This window comes from Pelophylax lessonae (assembly GCF_965119305.1).
Source record: "Pelophylax lessonae genome assembly, chromosome: 2".
In the NCBI taxonomy this organism is placed as follows: Eukaryota; Metazoa; Chordata; class Amphibia; order Anura; family Ranidae; genus Pelophylax; species Pelophylax lessonae.
Genome location: NC_138769.1, coordinates 589,049,523 through 589,068,529, shown reverse-complemented (window position 1 = coordinate 589,068,529; position 19,007 = coordinate 589,049,523). Strand labels below are relative to the sequence as shown.

Here is a 19,007-nt window from a genome sequence, read left to right as displayed (position 1 = left end):
GTATGATTTTACAAAAATTCCGTTATTTTTAGCAGAAACCCTAGAAAATTAAAATGGCGATCTTCGCAATATTTTATGCCACACGGTATTTGCGCAGCAGTCTTTCAAATGCAATTTTTTGGGAATAAATCAACTTTCATGAATTAAAAAAAAAAAAAAACAGTAAAGTTAGCCCAATTTTTTTGTTTAATGTGAAAGATGGTACGCCAAGTAAATATACCTTACATGTCATGCTTTGAAATTGCACACAATTGTGGAATGGCAACAAACGACAGTACTTAGAAATCTCCATAGGCGACGCTTTAAAATTTGTTACAGTTACCTGTTTGGAGTTACAGAGGTCTTCTGCTAGAATTATTGCTCTCTCAGCGATACCTCACGTGTGGTTTGAACACCGTTTACATATGCGACTTACGTACATACAACTTACGTATGCGTTGGCTTCTGCACGCGAGCACAGAGGGACAAGGCGCCTTAATTCTTCTTTTTTTTTTTTTAATTTCTTTTTTATATTTTTACACTATTCCTTTTACACTGTTCCTTTTTAAAAAAAATATATATATTATTTTTGATCACTTTTATTGCTGTCAAATGGAATGTAAACATCCCTTGTGATGGTAATAGGCAGTGACAGGTACTCTTTATGGCGGGATCTGGGGTCTAAAAGACCCCAAACCCCTCATCTGCACTAAAAAGCATTCAAAACTCCAAGTTTAGCTGTTTTAAATGCTGTAAATTTTTTAAAATCTGGCACCTTTTAAGGCTTCAGTAACAAGAAGTGATGTTGTGACAGCAAAAGACTTAAAGGACTTGTTACTTGGTCATTCTCCGGCTCCTGGGAGACACTCCATGGGTATTTCCAGGCCATCACAACCTGCTGTGTTTAACCACTTGCCGACCGATCACATGGAGCGTACTGCTGCAAAGTGGCTCGATTCCGTCCAGTGACATAGACCTACGTCACTGGACTCCTCCCCTTGTGGGCGGTGTATTCAGACACAGCGGGAGTCGGGCCAGGGGAGGAGAGGCGGTGATCACCGCCGATCTTCCCCGATTGTCGGGGATCGAGTGAGGAAATCCGCCCGCTTGTATAAACAAAGCGGGTGGATCTCCTATGCGACAGGCAGGGACAAATTACAGGATTCAGCATAGCTGAACCTGCGATCTGTGTGTCACACAGTCCCCTCCCCCCACAAACGTCAGTAAGCAACAGGCATGTATTTAACCCCTTGATCACCAATAAAGTTAACCCCTTCCCTGCCAGTGTCATTATTACAGTAACAGTGCATATTTATAGCACTGATTACTGTAGTAATGTCTCTGGTCCCCCCAAAAGTGTCCAAAATGTCAGTCAAGGGTCCGATCTGTCCGCCGCAATGTCGCAGTCGCCGCAAAAAAAATCGCAGATCGCAAACCATTACTCGTTAAAAAAAAAAAAAACTAAAAAAATTACATAAATGACATAAATCTTTCCCGTAGTTAGTAGCTGCGATAAGCTTTTTACGCTTATTGCGATTTTTTTTTTTTTTTTTTTTTTTTTTTACCAAAAATATTTAGCAGAAAACAAATTGGCCTTTAAATGTTAAATTTTGATTTTTACATTTTTTTGGGGGGGGGGGAATTTCATATAAAAAAAATTTATATTGTTATTTTTTTTTTAAATTGTCGCTCTTTTTTGTTTATAGCGCAAAAAGTAAAAATAGCACAGGTGATCAAATACCACCAAAAGAAAGCTCTATCTGTGGGGAAAAAAAAGGACATAAATTTAATTTGGGTACAGCATCGCACGACCGCGCAATTGTCCGTTTAAAGTAACGCAGTGCCGAATCGCAAAATATGGCCTGGTCAGGAATGGGGTAAAATCTTCCGGTCTTAAAAGGGTTAAAAATACGCTCATTGAGGATTTTTTTGTCAAAGACATGTAGCTAAATAAGTTTTGGCCTAAAATATATGACAAAAATTGAATATATTGGATATTTTTTAACTGTCAAAGTAGAAAAATATTGTTATTTTTTAAAAATTGTCGCTCTTTTTTTATTAATATCGTAAAAAATGAGTGCTTATTCTCTGGTAAAGACCTCTGATCAGAGAGACTCTCATTGCTTTTCCCATTCATGCACCTGCCTTGCCTTGAGATCTTAATTTGGTCCTGGCTGCAATACAAAGCCTCCCTTTGAGTATATTCATAATTGGAGTTGAGCTAACACCTGGATGTTCGGGTTCGGCGGGTTCGACCAAACTTGAAAAAAAAGTCTGGGTTCGTGACCCGGACTTAACCCGAACTTTGTCACGATCCCGAACCCCATTGAAGTCAATGGAGACCCGAACTTTTGAGCACTAAAATGCCTCTAAAACAAACATGGAAAGGGCTAGAGGGCTGCAAATGGCAAGTGCTCTGCAAACAAATGTGGATAGGGAAAGAACTTAAAATAACATAAAAAACAGAAAAATATAAAATAATCATCTTGAATGATGTAGGAGGACGAGGCCCATATGGAGTAGGAGGTTGAGGTGGCAGAGGATGTGTAGGTGGAAGCGGCGGCAGTGGAGGAGGAGGACGAGGTAGCCAATGCTGGTTTTGGTTTTTAATTAAAAAAAAAATTTAAATTCGGGTACACCCCAAAAGAGTAAGAAAGATCAAATCCAGCAATGGCTGGGTAAGGGCGGTATACATGTCTATTCTGAACAAGGTACGGACAAGTCCTGTGGGATCCATGCCTGGTTCATTTTAATGGTGAGCTTGTCCACATTGGCTCTGGACAGGCGGCTGCGCTTGTCTGTGATAACGCCCCCAGCTGTGCTAAATACCCGTTCAGATAATACACTGGCTGCAGCACAGGCCAGCACCTCCAAGGCGTAAAGGGCAAGCTCAGGCCATGTTCCCAACTTGGAGACCCAGAATTTGAAGGGGGCAGACCCGTCATTCAGTACATCTAGGCATGTGCACACATAATGCTCCACCATGTTAGTGAAATGCTGCCTCCTGCTAAGACGTTCCATATCAGCTGCTGGTACATCTGCTTGTTGTGGCGTGCTGACAAACTTTTCCACATTTCGGCCATGCTAACCCTGCCTACTGAGATGCTGGCGGTGCCCTGGCAGCGTTGACGACCTCTTCCTCCTCCTCCCCTGCCTTGGCCTTGTGCTTCCACTGTGCCCCCGCTGTCAGGTGGGAATGCCACCAGCAGCGCGTCTACCAGCATGCGCTGGTAATCGCGCATCTTCCGATCGCGCTCCAGTGAGGAAATTAAGGACGGTACGTTGTCCTTGTAACGGGGATCCAGCAGGGTGGCCACCCAGTAATCAGCACAAGTTACTATGTGGGGAAACTCGGCGGTCGTTGCGGAGACACTGCAGCATGTAATCGCTCATGTGTGCCAGGCTGCCCAGAGGCAACGAAAAGCTGTCCTCTGTGGGAGGTGTATCCTCTGTGTCCTCCGTATCCCCCCAGCCATGCACCAGTGATGGCCATGAGCTGGCCTCGATGCCACCCTGCTGTGAACATGGTTCCATCTCATCCTCATCAGCCTCCAGAACTGTGCCCCTGCTGGACAATTGTGTCCCTGGTGTTTGTGTGTGCAGGAACCCACACTCGAAGCCACTTGTGAATAACTGCCCTGAAAGTCTTGGAAATGTTACCTCTTCATCTTCATCCTCCTCCTCCTCCTCATCCTGTGCCACATCCTCTTCCATCATCGCCCGAAGTGTTTTTTCAAGAAGGCATAGAAGTGGGATAGTTAAGCTGAGAACGGCATCATCGGCACTGGCCATGTTGGTGGAGTACTCGAAACAGCGCAACAAGGCACACAGTTCTCGCATGGTGGCCCAGTTATTGGTGGTGAAGTGGTGCTGTTCCACAGAGCGACTCATGCGTGCGTGCTGCAGCTGAAACTCCACTATGGCCTGCTGCTGCTCGTACAGTCTGGCCAGTATGTGCAAGGGGGTGTTCCACCTTGTGGGCATGTCGCATATGAGGCGGTGAGCGGGAAGGCCGAAGTTACGCTGCAGCGCTGACAGGCGAGCAGCAGCAGGGTGAGATCGCCGAAAGTGCGCACAGACGGCCCGCACTTTGTGCAGCAGCTCTGACATATCGGGGTAATTTCTAAGGAACCTCTGCACCACCAAATTTGCAACATGCGCCAAGCAAGGGATGTGTGTCAAACCGGCTAGGCCCAGAGCTGCTATGAGATTTCGCTCGTTATCGCACACCACCAGGCAGGGCTTGAGGCTCACTGGCAGCAAGCACTCATCGGTCTGCAGTTCAATGCCCCTCCACAACTCCTGCCCGGTGTGTGGTTTTTCACCCAAACAGGCAAGTTTTAAAACTGCCTGCTGTCGTTTACCCCTGGCTGTGCTGAAGTTGGTGGTGAAGGTGTTACGCTGACCGGAAGAGGAGGCAGTAGAGGATGAGGAATCGGAGTAGGAGGAGTTAAGAACAGGAGGCAAACTGAAGCGCCCTGCAATCCTCGGTGGTGGAAGGACATGCGCCAAACTGCTATCCGCCTCAGGCCCAGCCGCCACTGCATTTACCCAGTGTGCTGTTAGGGAGATTTAACATCCCTGACCGTGCTTACTGGTCCACGTATCCGTAGTTAGGTGTACCTTGCCACAGATGGCGTTGCGCAGTGCACACCTGATTTTGTCACCCACTTGGTTGTGCAGGGAAGGGATGACTTGCCTGGAAAAGTAGTGGCGGCTGGGCACGACGTACTGTGGGACAGCCACCGCCATAAGGCTCTTAAAATTCTGCGTCTCCACCAGCCGGAATGACAGCATTTCAAATGCCAGGACCAGGGATCGCGGGTGGGAGGGGGGTACTTCCTCTTCCGCTCCAGTGTTTGGGAGATAGCTGAACGCTTCCACGGGACATTGTGGAGATGGTTGTTGGTGACCCAGGTGGTGGTGTTGCTGGTGGATCCTCTGTTTGCGGGGTGGCAGGTGCCACTGTCACTACAGAGGTGGATGAAGAGGCCGAGACTGCAGCAGCAGAGGAGGAAGCGGGAGGAGCCAGAGACCTTTTCTTGGTTTTTGAGGTGTGCACTCCACTGCAGCTCGTACTGGTTGTGCTCAGGTTGAGAAGGTTTATGCCTCGCTTCAGGCTCTGATTGCACAGCGTGCAAACCACTCGTGTCCTGTCATCATCACAATGTCTGAAGAACTGCCATGCTAGGGAACTCCTGTGAGTTGGCTTTGGTGTGCTCGGTCCCTTGCTGCTTTGGGCAGTAGCAGACGTAGTGTCTAGGGCACGGCCGCTCCGCTTCTGCACCCTGCTCCCTCTTCTGCTGTGCTGGTGGCTCTGTGCGACCACCGTCTCTTCCTCCAAACCACTCAGGTCACCTGCATGACGTTCATTCCATGTGGGGTCGAGGATCTCATCGTCCTCCACATCGTCTTCCACCCAGTCTTCACCCCTGCAACCCTTGTCGGTCTCCACAATTCGTAATTCCGCCGCAGTTGGCACCTGTGTTTCGTCATCATTCGAGACGTGCTGCGATGGTCCTCCCATGTACTCATCTGGAAACATAAGTGGTTGGGCATCGGTGCACTCAATCTCTTCCACTTCTGGTGCAGGGCGAGGTGGATGGCCCTGTGAAACCATGCTAAGAGTCATCAAAAAGAAGAAGAGATTGCTGCATGAATTGGGGCTCAGACTGCTTTGCTGATTTGCAAGGGTGTGCGGTGACAGATTGATGGACATTGGCTGCAGGTGCCAACTCTGACCTTTCAGCAGAAGACTGGGTGGGAGACAATGTGAAGGAACTGGAGGCACCGCCAGCAACCCAATCTACTATCGCCTGTACTTGTTCTGGCCTCCACATTTGTAGAGGCACATTTGGCCCTGCCAAATACTGCTGCAGGTTCTGTCGCCTACTCGCAGCTGAGGAAGGTGTTTCACCTGTGCATGTAGCTGGCACAGATCAACCACGTCCTCTCCTTGCAACAGGAGCTCCACCAGCAACACCACGACCCAGGCCACGTCCTTTATTTGACCTTCTCCTCATATTTATCGAATTTTGGATCTTCCCAAAATGGGTTTTTATTGCAAGGCGCAATACAACAGTATGCAATGGGTGTATCGCACTGTAATGTATGAATGAAAAACTGAAAAATAATTGTCCCCTTAATTGGTGCTTGTTGAATAGCAGATTTGAAATGCAGTGTCTGTCTAAACGCTGTAAGTCACAGTAAAATATGAAGGAAAAATGTTTTTTCTTTTTAAAATGCAGTTTAAGCAGACACGTATGCACTGAGGTTGCAGGAAATGCCCGCTACACACCGCACGCCTAATAGGTTGGATTCTGTTGTTCTATTCCGCTATTGAATAAAAAAAAAAAAACCCATTTGAATGAAAAACTGAAAAATATTTTTTTTACCCTAAATACTGTAAAAGAATAATTTTCCCCTCACATTGGTGCTTTTTGAAGAGCAGGTTAGAAAAGCAATGTCTGCCTGACGTTCAGTCTTTAAAGTTAAATATGAAGGAAAAAATGTTTTTTCTTTTTTAAATGCGGATTATGCAGACACTTATGCACTGAGGTTGCATGAAATGTGCAGTACCGCACGGCTAACAGGTTGGATACTGTTGTTCTATTCCGCTATTGAATAAAAAAAAAACCCATTTGAATGAAAAACTGAAAAATATTTTTTTTACCCTAAATACTGTAAAAGAATAATTTTCCCCTCACATTGGTGCTTTTTGAAGAGCAGGTTAGAAAAGCAATGTCTGCCTGACGTTCAGTCTTTAAAGTTAAATATGAAGGAAAAAATGTTTTTTCTTTTTTAAATGCGGATTATGCAGACACTTATGCACTGAGGTTGCATGAAATGTGCAGTACCGCACGGCTAACAGGTTGGATACTGTTGTTCTATTCCGCTATTGAATAAAAAAAAAACCCATTTGAATTAAAAACTGAAAAATTATTTAACGTAAATACTGTAAAATAATTTTCTCTTACGTCCTCCGACAGTCGCCGCCTCTTCATATTCGTCACATATGGGGTATTAGACTTTGCTCCGAAGGAGTAGCTAGGCAACAGAATATGTTAACAATAAAGCTTTAACATATCCCACCCTCAAGGGGTGGTCCCCTCAGTCAATACCCTCCTACTTCCTGCAACCATATCTCAGTTTTAATGTCTAGCTTGTCAGGAGTGGCTGGCTCTCTCTGTGCTGGGACTTTCTGTCCCAGACTCTTTCTTCTTTTTTATATTTTGTTTGAGTTTTCTCTCTATCTTTACTTAGCTGTTATTTTTGTCAGCATTAGTTAGTTCTTCGGACGAAGAGGATCATGCGGACTGGGTCTCGGGCTGATCCCCCTGGTCGCAGGTCGTGGGTCAGTGGCTTCCCAGTCTGCCATCGAGCGTTCAGCCAGGTAACGCTCCTGGCACAGTGAACGACCCATCCCTGTTCGGTGCAGGGATGATTGGTGAGGTGGCTACCTCACCGGACGCTGTGCGGTTTCTTAACCTCCATTGTGTGCGTCTTGAATTGCGACTCTCCCTGCCTCATGTGCAGCGGCTTGTTCGCCTGTGCGGGTTCCCCACGCCATGTGAGGTAAGTGTATTTATGTGGGGACCTGTCTGTCTGGGAGGGTCTCAGTCTGGGACTGTGTAACCTGCCTTTAATCACACTGCTTGTCTCCCTATCTCTCGGCTGCATGCTGTGGGCTGCAAGGGGGGGGGGGAGCTGTATGACACTGTGTGTGTCAGGCTGGGCAGTGTGAGAAGCTGTGTGCTGTGGGGCATGTTTTTTCTTGGCATGTTTGGGCATATACAGCGATCGCTGCGGCGATCTAACATGTATCCTTATATTGGGATGTAATGTGTGTGTTTTTATGCACTGTGGAGCGGCGTTTTCGGCGCCAAACGACGCCATTTTACCGGCGCCCGCTCCGGCCGCATGGTTTACATGCACGGCGGCCATTTTCTTGTAGCCTCCATAGGCTTACTTAGAGCGCCCTGGCAGCATCACTTCCTCTTTCCAGGAACACCGATCGAGGCAGCAGCAGCAGCGGGGTCTCCTCAGGTTTTATCCTTCTGTTCTTGCTATCCATTGCCTGTATTCAGTTTGTATGTTCCCTGTGGGGGTCTCATTGTGCCGGAGTGTGGTGCGGTGGGCTGCGCTTGCCGCGCTTGCTAAAAGGGGGCAGTTAACCCTTGGTTGTCTGGCATTACAGGGGCAATGGATTCTCAGGAGGGCAAGTTTCCTACAGTATTGGTGGAAAGCCAGGGGACCGCTGTTTCCCCCCCAGGGGGGGATTTAGCCGCTATTGTGGCTGGCCTTGCTGCCCAGGTGCAAATGCTGGTGGCTGCTCAATCTACTAAACGGCCCAGAGTTGCTCTGTCCTCTGATTCTGAGGGTGAAGGTGATGGGGCTGTTCTGGCAGGGACCTCCTTATCGGGGTCCCGCTCCTCTCTTGATCTAGTGGGGTCTGAGGTAGAGGCTGAAGTTGAGGGGGTTGATAATTCTCCCCCTGGCTCGCCTGAAGAGCTTGCAATCATGGATGAGTTGATTGCTTCCATTAAGCAGACGCTACGTTTGCAGGACGAAGTGTGTCCCCCCGCTGCCTTGGCGGCTTATGGGACGCAGAGGAAACGCAGGACGCCGCAGGTTTTTCCCTGCAATGCTGATTTTCAGCGCGCTGTTAAGGATCAATGGCGCGATCTGCGCAAGCCTTTTGCGGTACCAAGTAAATTCAAGCTGCGTTATCCTTTCTCGCCTGCCACTGATGAACGGTGGTGTGTGCCTCCGCCAGTGGATCATGCAATTGCGGTTTTGAACAAAGCCACTGCGATTCCTGCAGAGGGTTCCCCTGTTTTCCGTGATGCCACGGATAGGAGACTGGAGTCTCTTGCCCGTCATACTTATTCTGTTACGGGTTCTATGCTTAAGGCTCTGTTTGCTTCTCTCATGGCGGCCCAGGCGATCGCAAGTTGGACGCAGATGCTTAGGCGCGTCCTAGTGGCCGATTCGGCCTCGGCAGCGACCCTGGATATGGTGGATCAGATCCACCAGGGTGTCATGTATCTGTGTGATGCTGACCTGGACCTGATTCCGTTGGCTGCACGTGTGCACAGCGTGGCGGTGTTGTCTCGCCGTCTGGTTTGGTTGAAATGTTGGTCGGTGGACCAATCTTCACGTAAGACCTTAGCCAATCTGCCTTATGATGGGTCTCGCCTTTTTGGGGAGTCCCTGGATGTGTTGATTAAGGGGATCACCGGGGGTAAGAGCACTCTCTTGCCCCATTTCCCCAAGGCTAAGGGGGCTTCTGGGAAGAAGCATGCTAATTTTCGGCCCCCTCAGGGGTCCTTTCGTGCCTTTCGGCCGCACTACAAGGGCAAACGGTTCAAAGGCCAAGGCTCTCAGAAGAAGCCCTGGTCTGGGAAACAGAAGTCCGGCCAATCCGGACCTGCAGCCCATAACAGTTCGGCCTGAAGGGGCGCCCTCACCCAGTTTTGGGGTGGGGGGACGCTTGCTCGGTTTTCTTCAGCCCTGGTTGGCCCGTGTGCGGGACAGATGGGTTCTGGAAATCGTTCAATCTGGTTACAAGATCGAGTTTCTCTCTCGGCCGGAGAGCAGATTTTTTCCCTCAAATCTTCAACTGTCTCCAGAGCGCCTGCGGGATCTGCACCTGGCGGTGCGGGACCTGAGGGCTCAGGGAGTGGTAGTTCCGGTGCCTCATCGGGACAGATTTCGGGGGTTTTATTCCAATCTGTTCACCGTGCCCAGGAAGGAGGGCAAGGTTCGTCCGATTCTGGACTTGAAGGCTCTGAACCGCTCTGTGCGGGTTCGCAAGTTCCGCATGGAATCCCTGCGCTCGGTGGTGGCTGCCCTCGTTCCGGGGGAATTCATGGCCTCCATCGATTTGAAGGATGCGTACCTTCACATCCCCATATTCGAGGGTCATCAGAGATACCTTCGATTTGCCATTGCGGAGGATCACTACCAGTTCGTGGCGTTGCCCTTTGGTCTCGCCTCGGCTCCGCGGGTCTTCACCAAGGTGCTTGCACCGGTTCTGGCATTATTGAGGGCCCAGGGCATTTCTGTCCTGGGGTATCTGGACGACATTCTGGTTCGGTCTGCGACCAGACAGGGTCTGGAGGAGGACCTGTCTGTCACAATGCAAACTCTGCAGGAGTTTGGTTGGACGATAAATGTTCCAAAGTCGACACTGAGTCCGTCGGTTCGTCTCCCCTATCTGGGAATGATACTGGACTCGGTGCAGGCGAAGGTCTTCCTGCCGGAAGACAAACTCAGGACTCTTCAGGAGGAAGTCAGGTCCCTCAGGGACGTTCCACACTCGTCTCTGCGGACGTGTATGAGGTGTCTGGGATTGATGGTCTCGGCCTTCGAGGCGATTCCTTTCGCGCAGTTTCACACGCGGGGTCTCCAAGCGGAGATCCTGTCCAGGTGGGACGGGCGACCTCAATCTCTGGATCTTCAGATCTCGTTGAGTCATCGCACCAGGGAAAACCTTCTGTGGTGGCTCCAGTCCCCGTTGGTGTCCGGGGGCAAGTCGTTTAGTCCGATCTCGTGGACGGTAATCACCATGGATGCCAGCCTGTCGGGCTGGGGTGGTGTTCTGGGCGTTCTGTCCGCCCAGGGGACCTGGTCGGAGGGGGAGTCTTCCCTCCCGATCAACATTCTGGAATTGCGTGCGATAAGGCTCTGTCTTCATCGCTGGACGGACCGGCTGCAGGGCTGCCCGGTTCGGGTGCAGACGGACAATGCCACGGCGGTGGCCTACATCAACCACCAAGGGGGCACCAGGAGTGCCCGAGCGGCTCGAGAAGTGGCCGACATTCTATCTTGGGCCGAGACTCATGTCCCGGCGATAACGGCGGTTCACATTCCGGGAGTGGAGAACTGGCAGGCGGACTATCTGAGTCGCCAGACCCTGGATCAGGGGGAATGGTCTCTCCACCCGGCTGTCTTCCAGATGTTGTGCGCGAAGTGGGGTCTTCCAGATGTGGACCTGTTCGCGTCTCGCCTCAACTACAAGGTGAAGAGGTTCGTGGCAAGGACGCGCGACCCTCGGGCAGACGCGTCGGACGCGTTAGTGGCCCCGTGGCATCAGTACAGGCTGATGTACGCGTTTCCACCGATTCAGTTGCTGTCCAGGTTCCTTCGCAGGTTACACTCGGAAAGTAGCACGGTGATTCTTGTGGCACCGGACTGGCCTCGCCGGTCCTGGTACGCAGACCTCGTGAATCTGGCGGTCGACGCCCCTTGGCGTCTGCCTCTTCGAGACGATCTACTGTCTCAAGGACCGATTTACCATCCTGCTTTACAGTCGCTGGCTTTGACGGCCTGGCTGTTGAGACCGAGGTCCTGAAGGAGAAGGGTCTCTCTCCAGAGGTCGTTCATACTTTGATCACCGCGAGGAAGTCTTCCTCGGGGAAGGTTTATTACCGTACTTGGAAGGCATATTTTGCCTGGTGTGAGTCCAGGGGGTTTTCACCCCGCACGTACTCGGTTTCCCGTGTGCTGTCTTTCCTTCAGACGGGTGTCGATCAGCGTTTGGCGCTGGCTACGATAAAGGGTCAGGTGTCTGCGCTGGCCGTTCTGTTTCAACGTCCCGTGGCTTCCAACTCCTTGGTTGGCACCTTTATTCAGGGTGTGCGGCATCTGGTTCCTCCTAGGAGGGATCCTTTGCCCCCTTGGGACTTGAATCTCGTTCTATCTGTGTTACAACGTGCTCCTTTTGAACAGATCAGGGAGATCTCGTTGTCTATGTTGTCCAAAAAGGTCGCCTTTTTGGTGGCGATCACTTCGGCTCGCAGAGTGTCGGAACTGGCGGCTTTGTCCTGCAAGTCTCCGTACCTGGTTGTTCATTTGGATAAGGTGGTCTTGCGACCTAATCCTTCTTTTCTGCCGAAACGAGTTTCGGAATTCCATCTTAACGAGGATATTGTTTTGCCTTCGTTGTGCACGAAGCCTAAACATCCAAAGGAGATGAGATTACACTCTCTGGATGTTGTTCGGGCGATAAGGGTTTACCTTAAATCGACTGAGTCTTTTCGTGAGACAGACTCCTTGTTTGTTCTTCCAGAGGGTCCTCGGAAGGGCATGGCGGCTTCGGCCTCTACCATCGCCAAATGGATCAGGCAGACCATTTAACAGGCCTATGCCTTGCAGGGGAAGGTTCCCCCTGTGCCTGTGAAGGCGCACTCTACTAGATCTCTGAGTACGTCTTGGGCCTGCCGTCATGGGGCTTCTGTAGCCCAGGTGTGTAAGGCGGCGACTTGGTCGACCGTGCACACTTTCACAAAATTCTACAAAGTAGATGTTCAGGCATCGGCGGATGCTTCCTTTGGCCGCAAGGTTCTTAGTGCGGCTGTTCCCTAGGGTCCCTTGTGGGGACTCCTGGCTGTTGGGATAGTTTTTTGTATCCCCTGGGTTTTTTGTCTTTTCCTGGGTTGTTGCTCATGTTGAGCACTTATTTTTGCTGTTGCCCAGCTGGTTTCCTTCCTTTGGTAAGGTTCCTTTCTTTGATGTGGAGACTGCGTTGCCTTTCGGCGCGGATGCGTTTCCCACCCCTCATGTTTGCACTGCTTTGGGACGTCCCCATATGTGACGAATATGAAGAGGCGGCGACTGTCGGAGGACGTAAGAGAAAACGGAATTTTTGTAAAATCTTACCTGTAAAATTCCTTTCTCTGAGTCCTCCGACAGTCGCCGCCCCCGCCCCTCTTTTGGGGTTTGAATGTATACTCTACTGCTATTCCACTAAAACTGAGATATGGTTGCAGGAAGTAGGAGGGTATTGACTGAGGGGACCACCCCTTGAGGGTGGGATATGTTAAAGCTTTATTGTTAACATATTCTGTTGCCTAGCTACTCCTTCGGAGCAAAGTCTAATACCCCATATGTGACGAATATGAAGAGGCGGCGACTGTCGGAGGACTCAGAGAAAGGAATTTTACAGGTAAGATTTTACAAAAATTCCGTTATTTTCCCCTCACATTGGTGCTTTTTGAAGAGCAGGTTAGAAAAGCAATGTCTGTCTAAAGACTGTATGTCAAAGTTAAATATGAAGTAAAATTTTTTTTTTTTTTTTTCTTTTTTAAATGCAGATTAAGCACACACACGTGCACTGAGCTTGCATGAAATGTGCAGCACCGCACGCCTAACAGACTGATAACATTTTTTTGTTTCTCCTTTTTCCTCCTCACTTGGCTCAGGTCAGGGCATAAAGATCGTTCACTGCACCCCCACACAATACAATCAATGTAGATCGCTGTCTGATTAAAGCAGATTGTTCCTATCCTATGCTTTCCCTACAAGCAATCTCTCCAGCCTGGCCCTACAGTAAACTCCTATCTCTCCCTCCGGGAAAAAAGATTGTGCACTGCACCCCACACAATCAAAACAATGTAGATCGCTGTATGATAAAGCAGATTGTTCCTATGCTTTCCCTACAAGCAATCTTTCCAGCCTCGCCCTACAGTAAACTCCTATCTATCCCTCAGCAGCAGTCAGGAACCTGTCCCTAGTATAGTTATAGCAGAGTGACGCGCGGCGCTATGTGACTCCAGCTTATATAGAGTCTGGGTCACATGCTGCACTGGCCAATCACAGCCATGCCATTAGTAGACATGGCTGTGATGGCTTCTAGGGCACACAAGTTAAACGCTTGCTGATTGGCTGCCTTGCACCTGTTGAAAGCGTGCCATTAAAACCACGCCAAAACATCAAATAACCTTACCGAACAACGGACAGTACCCGAACATACAGTGAAATGTCCGGGTACCGAATACCCAAAAGTCCGGTACGAACAATACAATCCGGGTTCGCTCAACCCTATTTATGATATTTCCTTTGCCAACTTTACTAATAGGTAGCTTTTTTTCACATGTCTATCACATTAGTAGCATGGGTCTCAGAACTGGCTGCTTTATCTGATACAGCGATGTGCGCATCTGCAGCTCCTCTCTCTCCCCTCTTGGTCCTAGGGGACACTGGATCAGAAGGGAATGAAGAGAATGATCGGACAGTGTTGGAGAAAACTGCAGATTTCTCTTCCTCAAACGGTCCCTATATTGAAGAGGGAGCTTCACATAACATGCTTGTTCATGTTGAAAAGCTAATTGCCTCTATCTGCAAAAGCCTTGGCATTGTGCAAATTGACTCCCCTCTGTCTCCCCAGACCCACTTGGGCACAATAGCCATACAAAACATTCCCTGTTCATGAACAGATAGGGTGATCCATGACAATTGAGTCACTACTGAAACAGATTTTCTCCTTAAAAAATCATGAGTTCTATGGAAAAAGAGTTTGCAAACAAATGGGCTATTCCTGTGGTTGATCTTATGGTTTACAAACATCCCACTGTACCTTCTGAAGATGTTTCATCTATTAAATTTTTTCTTTAAAAACAAAATTTGGGATGTTCTTGGAAGCTTTATTTAACAGGGTTCGTACGGACCTTGAAAACCTGGAAAAGTTTTGGAATTTGGAGATGACACTTTCCAGGACTGGAAAGGTCATGGAAACTTAGGATTCCACTAAGGTTTTGGAAAAGTCATGGAAATATATACTGGGGAGGAGCGGGGAGCGGATGCTTAATTCGTTTATTTTATTATTTTATTCCGTAATATTTTATTGCTAGTGCCACATACTATTTACTTTGCCTTCCGGGTCCGCGGTATGCCCGTGCGCTGTCACTGGCCAGCAGCAGCCGAGGAGATGATCGTGAACCAATCACTGGCAGCGGGGAGGGTCGGCCACGGTTTGCCTGGAGACACTGTGACTGGCCAGCAGCAACAATAACAGCCGGGAGATAACAAACCAATCACAGGCAGCGGAAGCCTCACTGGAGGGCGGGCCGGCCGCATGAACGTGATGATGATGCGGAAGGGGGCGGTAACCGTTTGGGTGTGACATAGATTTTCTTCTTATTTAACATGTATACATAGACATTTCATGAAACATTAGGTCATGAATATTTACGTGAAGTCATGGAAAAGTCATGAAATTTTATTTGTGAAAATGTGTATGAACCCTGTTTAACCTAGGAAGCCTAGCGCTGCAACTAGCTCTTGCTACTATTTCTGTAAGTCAGACCACAGCTACTGGATTGGAACAATCGACAACAAATTTTATCATGTTTTTCAGGATTGTGTCCTCACAGACCAACTCTAACAGGGGTCCGCAACCTTATTCCACTTAAGGGCTGGATTCAATGTATGTGAATGCACGGTGAGCCGCATTCACCTGCTATTAAATTAAGATAACATTACACAGCCCCCTGCACCTCTGGCCTCCTTTACATTACACAGCCCCCTGCACCTCTGGCCCCCTTTACATTACACAGCCCCCTGCACCTCTGGCCCCCTTTACAATAAATACACAGCCCCCTGCACCTCTGGACCCCTTTTCATTACACAGCCCCCTGCACCTCTGGACCCCTTTTCATTACACAGCCCCCTGCACCTCTGGACCCCTTTTCATTACACAGCCCACTTGCACATCACGCAGCCCCCCCCCCCCACCCCCGCAGCTACATAAGCTACTACTTAAGCCACTTTATGTTTACACAAACGTCCCTGTTTGCTAATGACGACAAGTGTCCCAGTGCCTGTGCTTTACTAATAAATTGTTGCTATATACCTGATTTCCGAGCACATCTCGGCACTCACGTGACCGGCCGCTCATTCCAAAAAACATCATTCGAGATGAAAGACCCGTCTGCTTCGTTTACGTAAGCAGGCGGATCGCGGGAGGCCGGCGGTGATCGCCGCCACTCCTCCCGCGGGCTGCTTCCCACTGTGTCTAATCACGGCCAAGACCGCGTGCACAAAATCACGTACATCTACATGATTTTGCGCAGCCGAGCCGCCCTGCCATAGTAAATCTGCGTGGGGCGGTCGGCAAGTGGTTGATCTACAAACATCCCTTATCTGCATAGGCAGTTTTTTTGTAAAGGTGAGCTATCCTTTTAAAGAATTGTTTGAGAAAATATGTGGGAAGGGTATTTAGAGGTATGAGTTAATTATGCTTGCCTCCATTATTTTCTTTCCAAGATGCAGCTCTTCCAAAACTGTGCCAGGTGTGCAGCATTACTGTTGGCTCAATGCATCATTGCACTTTCTACCTGGTCCCTGCTTATTTATTTAAAGCGGAATTGTACTCCCCTTCACTCCAGTGATTGTGTCCAGGAGCTCCCTGCTGGCTTGCAGCTGGCTTCCTTGCCCCTGGCTTACTATGTGAGTTGGCCATGCAGCCCAAGCACTAAAAGAGCCGTCTCATTATTAGCACTTCTTGGATTTTTTAAAACTCCTGGTTTCTATCGATCCTGTTGCAGAAAGAGTAATGCTGAGGGATTTAGTGCTGACATCATCTGTTAGGTGGAATGCTGTATTCTTGCTATGCAACCTTTGTTCATCATTCAGCACAGAGGAAGACATGGGGAATTTTCTTCAGTTTGTTTCTACTGCCTGCCTATGCTGACTTTGTCACCTTCAGCCGCCTGACCCTACACCTGCTACCTAAGCAGCCGAGTTCTTGAGCATCTGCATCTGAGGTCTAGCCTTGTACCCTGAGCATATCTGATTCTAGAAACATGGAACAGCCCCGCTGTACTGAGTGCTTCCAGCTCACACTCCTGAGGAGCCTGACAGTGGCTGCCTGAAATTTTGCCCTTTGCTCTAATCTATACAATCTTCTGAGTCTTCACATGATCACTTCCTCCACTATAGTCAGGGAGGTTTTCACTATAGTCTTGCAAGATTTTGTGAGCCAAATTGTGCTCTGGGTTGCTGACCAAGACCTTGGTGGCCATAGGTGCACTCCTGCCCTTCCCCTGCATAATTTATTTCTAATCTGCCTCCTGAATTTGGGGCCTTTGTGCTTTGAGCCATTGAGACTGTTTAATGCTGAGTCTCTCAAAGCATTCACAGTTAAACCTTCACCTGAGAAGTTTCAGTTTCCTGCCATTATTTCAAAACTTAGAGACCGAACTCTCTTTGATGGGATATGCACCAGCATAAAACTCAAGGAACAGCCCTCTAGCAGTGCTGTCCTCTGTTTAGGCCCTTTTAGGGCTCCTAAGCACGCCAAGATTGCTCATGCATTCGCTGTTTGCGGTCTCCCTTTATGGAGACCATAAAAATCCTAAGACGTTCTTTGTACTTCCCAAATTTTCACTGTTTGAGGAGAATTTTGTTAAAAAGTGGGCTGCCCCCTTTATGACCCCCTTTGTTTGTTTTTAAAGCACCTATCCTCCCGTTGAGGATGCTCCTTAAGTTTAGGACCCCAGACAAGCAGCTAGAGGCCCTTTCTGTTCTCACTTGCTGGCCCTGCTTTGAAACCTGTTTTGCACTACTGATTTTGCACATTATACTTATATTTTATATTGATATTTTTATGTATTGATTGTTTATGCACCGATCACTTTTGTTTGCGCTGATGAACCTTCGATAAATCAGCATGGGGGGAGGAAACAAAACACCAAAGGAAAGAGAGCCGGCAACTCCGAAGATCTTTATGAATGCTTTATGTTCTGTGATCAAGGCTTATCGCCAAAATGCACTAGACACTTTTTTTTTTACTTACTGATATGTAACCAATAAAGCATTCGTAAGGATCTTCAGAGTTGCTGGCTCTCTTTCCTTTGGCTATCAGTCTTCTGGTGGACGGGAGGACATCTGAGGTGGAGCACCCATTTTTATGGTTTCCATTACTCATTGATTTATTCAACAGCTCCACTGCTCTGAGCATTGCACCTGTATTTCTTCATGGGTTAGACAAAACCTTAGAAAAGTCAGCATGAGGGTGTGCACAGAGTTTCCAAAGTAGGGGGTGGCTTAGTATTTGTGCGGTCAGATGCTTGGTTATAAGAGGTGGTTTTTCAGGGACTACAAAATGGTTTCGCTCCCAGTCCAAACCGATCAACATTCTGGAACTTAAGGTAATTTGAATGTCCATGCAATAGTGGACCTCCTAGCTGATGGGTCATCCGATCCGGATTCAGTTGAACAACCCCACAGCAGTGCCATACATCAATCATCAAGGTGGAAACCGAAGTCTCGTGGCAAGAGAGGTAGAGTGAATCCTGTCCTGTACAAAACTTAATTCTAGCCCTGTACATTGTTTCATTGTAGACAGTTGGTAGACAGTTGGTAGGCAGATTTTTTTCAGCTGGCAGTGCCTGGATTCAGGATGATGGTCCCTACACCAGAAGGTGGTCCAGGATCTGTGTCACTGGTGGAAGATACTGGATTTAGACCTCTTGGTTCAATAGCAAACTGTCTTCAGGTACAGATATGCTATAGCAGAACCAGTGGATGCTCTGGTAGCTCCATGGAATCCGTACACCCTGTTCTACGCCTTGCTTCACATTATCGAGATGTAGGTCATTCTGGTGATCTTTGTAAACCCAGATGGATGTAGTATTCTGACCTATTATGATTCCTGGCAAGACGCTCCGTGTGCTCTTGCAAATAGTTCAGATCTGCTGGCTCAAAGACTATTTACCACCCTGCTTCAGTAGCTGGCTTTAATCACTGGGCTGATAAAGCCCAGGCTCTGAGGGACAGAGGCATTTTAAATCGGCGGCTCCACAAAGCTTAAAGTTAGGAAGTCTACATCCCACAAGGTCTGTCACCACACTGTATGGCATACTCAAATTGGTGCTAGACCAGAAATTGTCACCCAGGAATCTTTTTGTGGGATGAATCCTGGCCAGGCTGAATTAGCATTTGACCCTTGGCACTATTAAGGATCAGTTCTCGACTATTCTTGTTTCAAATATCACTGGCTTCCCATTGTTTGATCAAGACTTTTGTGCAGGGTGTCCCCCATGTGGTTCCAACTGTGTGCTCCCTCATGACTTAATTGATCTAAATTCGTTTTTTTTTTTTTTTTTTCTGGCACTTTAAAAACCGCCATTTGAATTGATTGGATATTCCCCTTCCACTCTAACTCACAAGGCTGTGTTTCTTGTTATCACCTCTGCAAAGCGATCATTTAAGGTATTGATGATCAGGCCTTTTCTGGTGCCAGC

General features: G+C 48.4%; 1 protein-coding gene across 1 annotated transcript in view; it reads left to right on the top strand.

The window, feature by feature from the left end:
* The window catches only part of LOC309545249 (E3 ubiquitin-protein ligase TRIM39-like), a gene marked incomplete at its 5' end in the record, with an annotated part of 49,620 nt that overhangs the window by 29,010 nt on the left and 1,603 nt on the right, over positions 1–19,007 (top strand). The window lies entirely within an intron of this gene.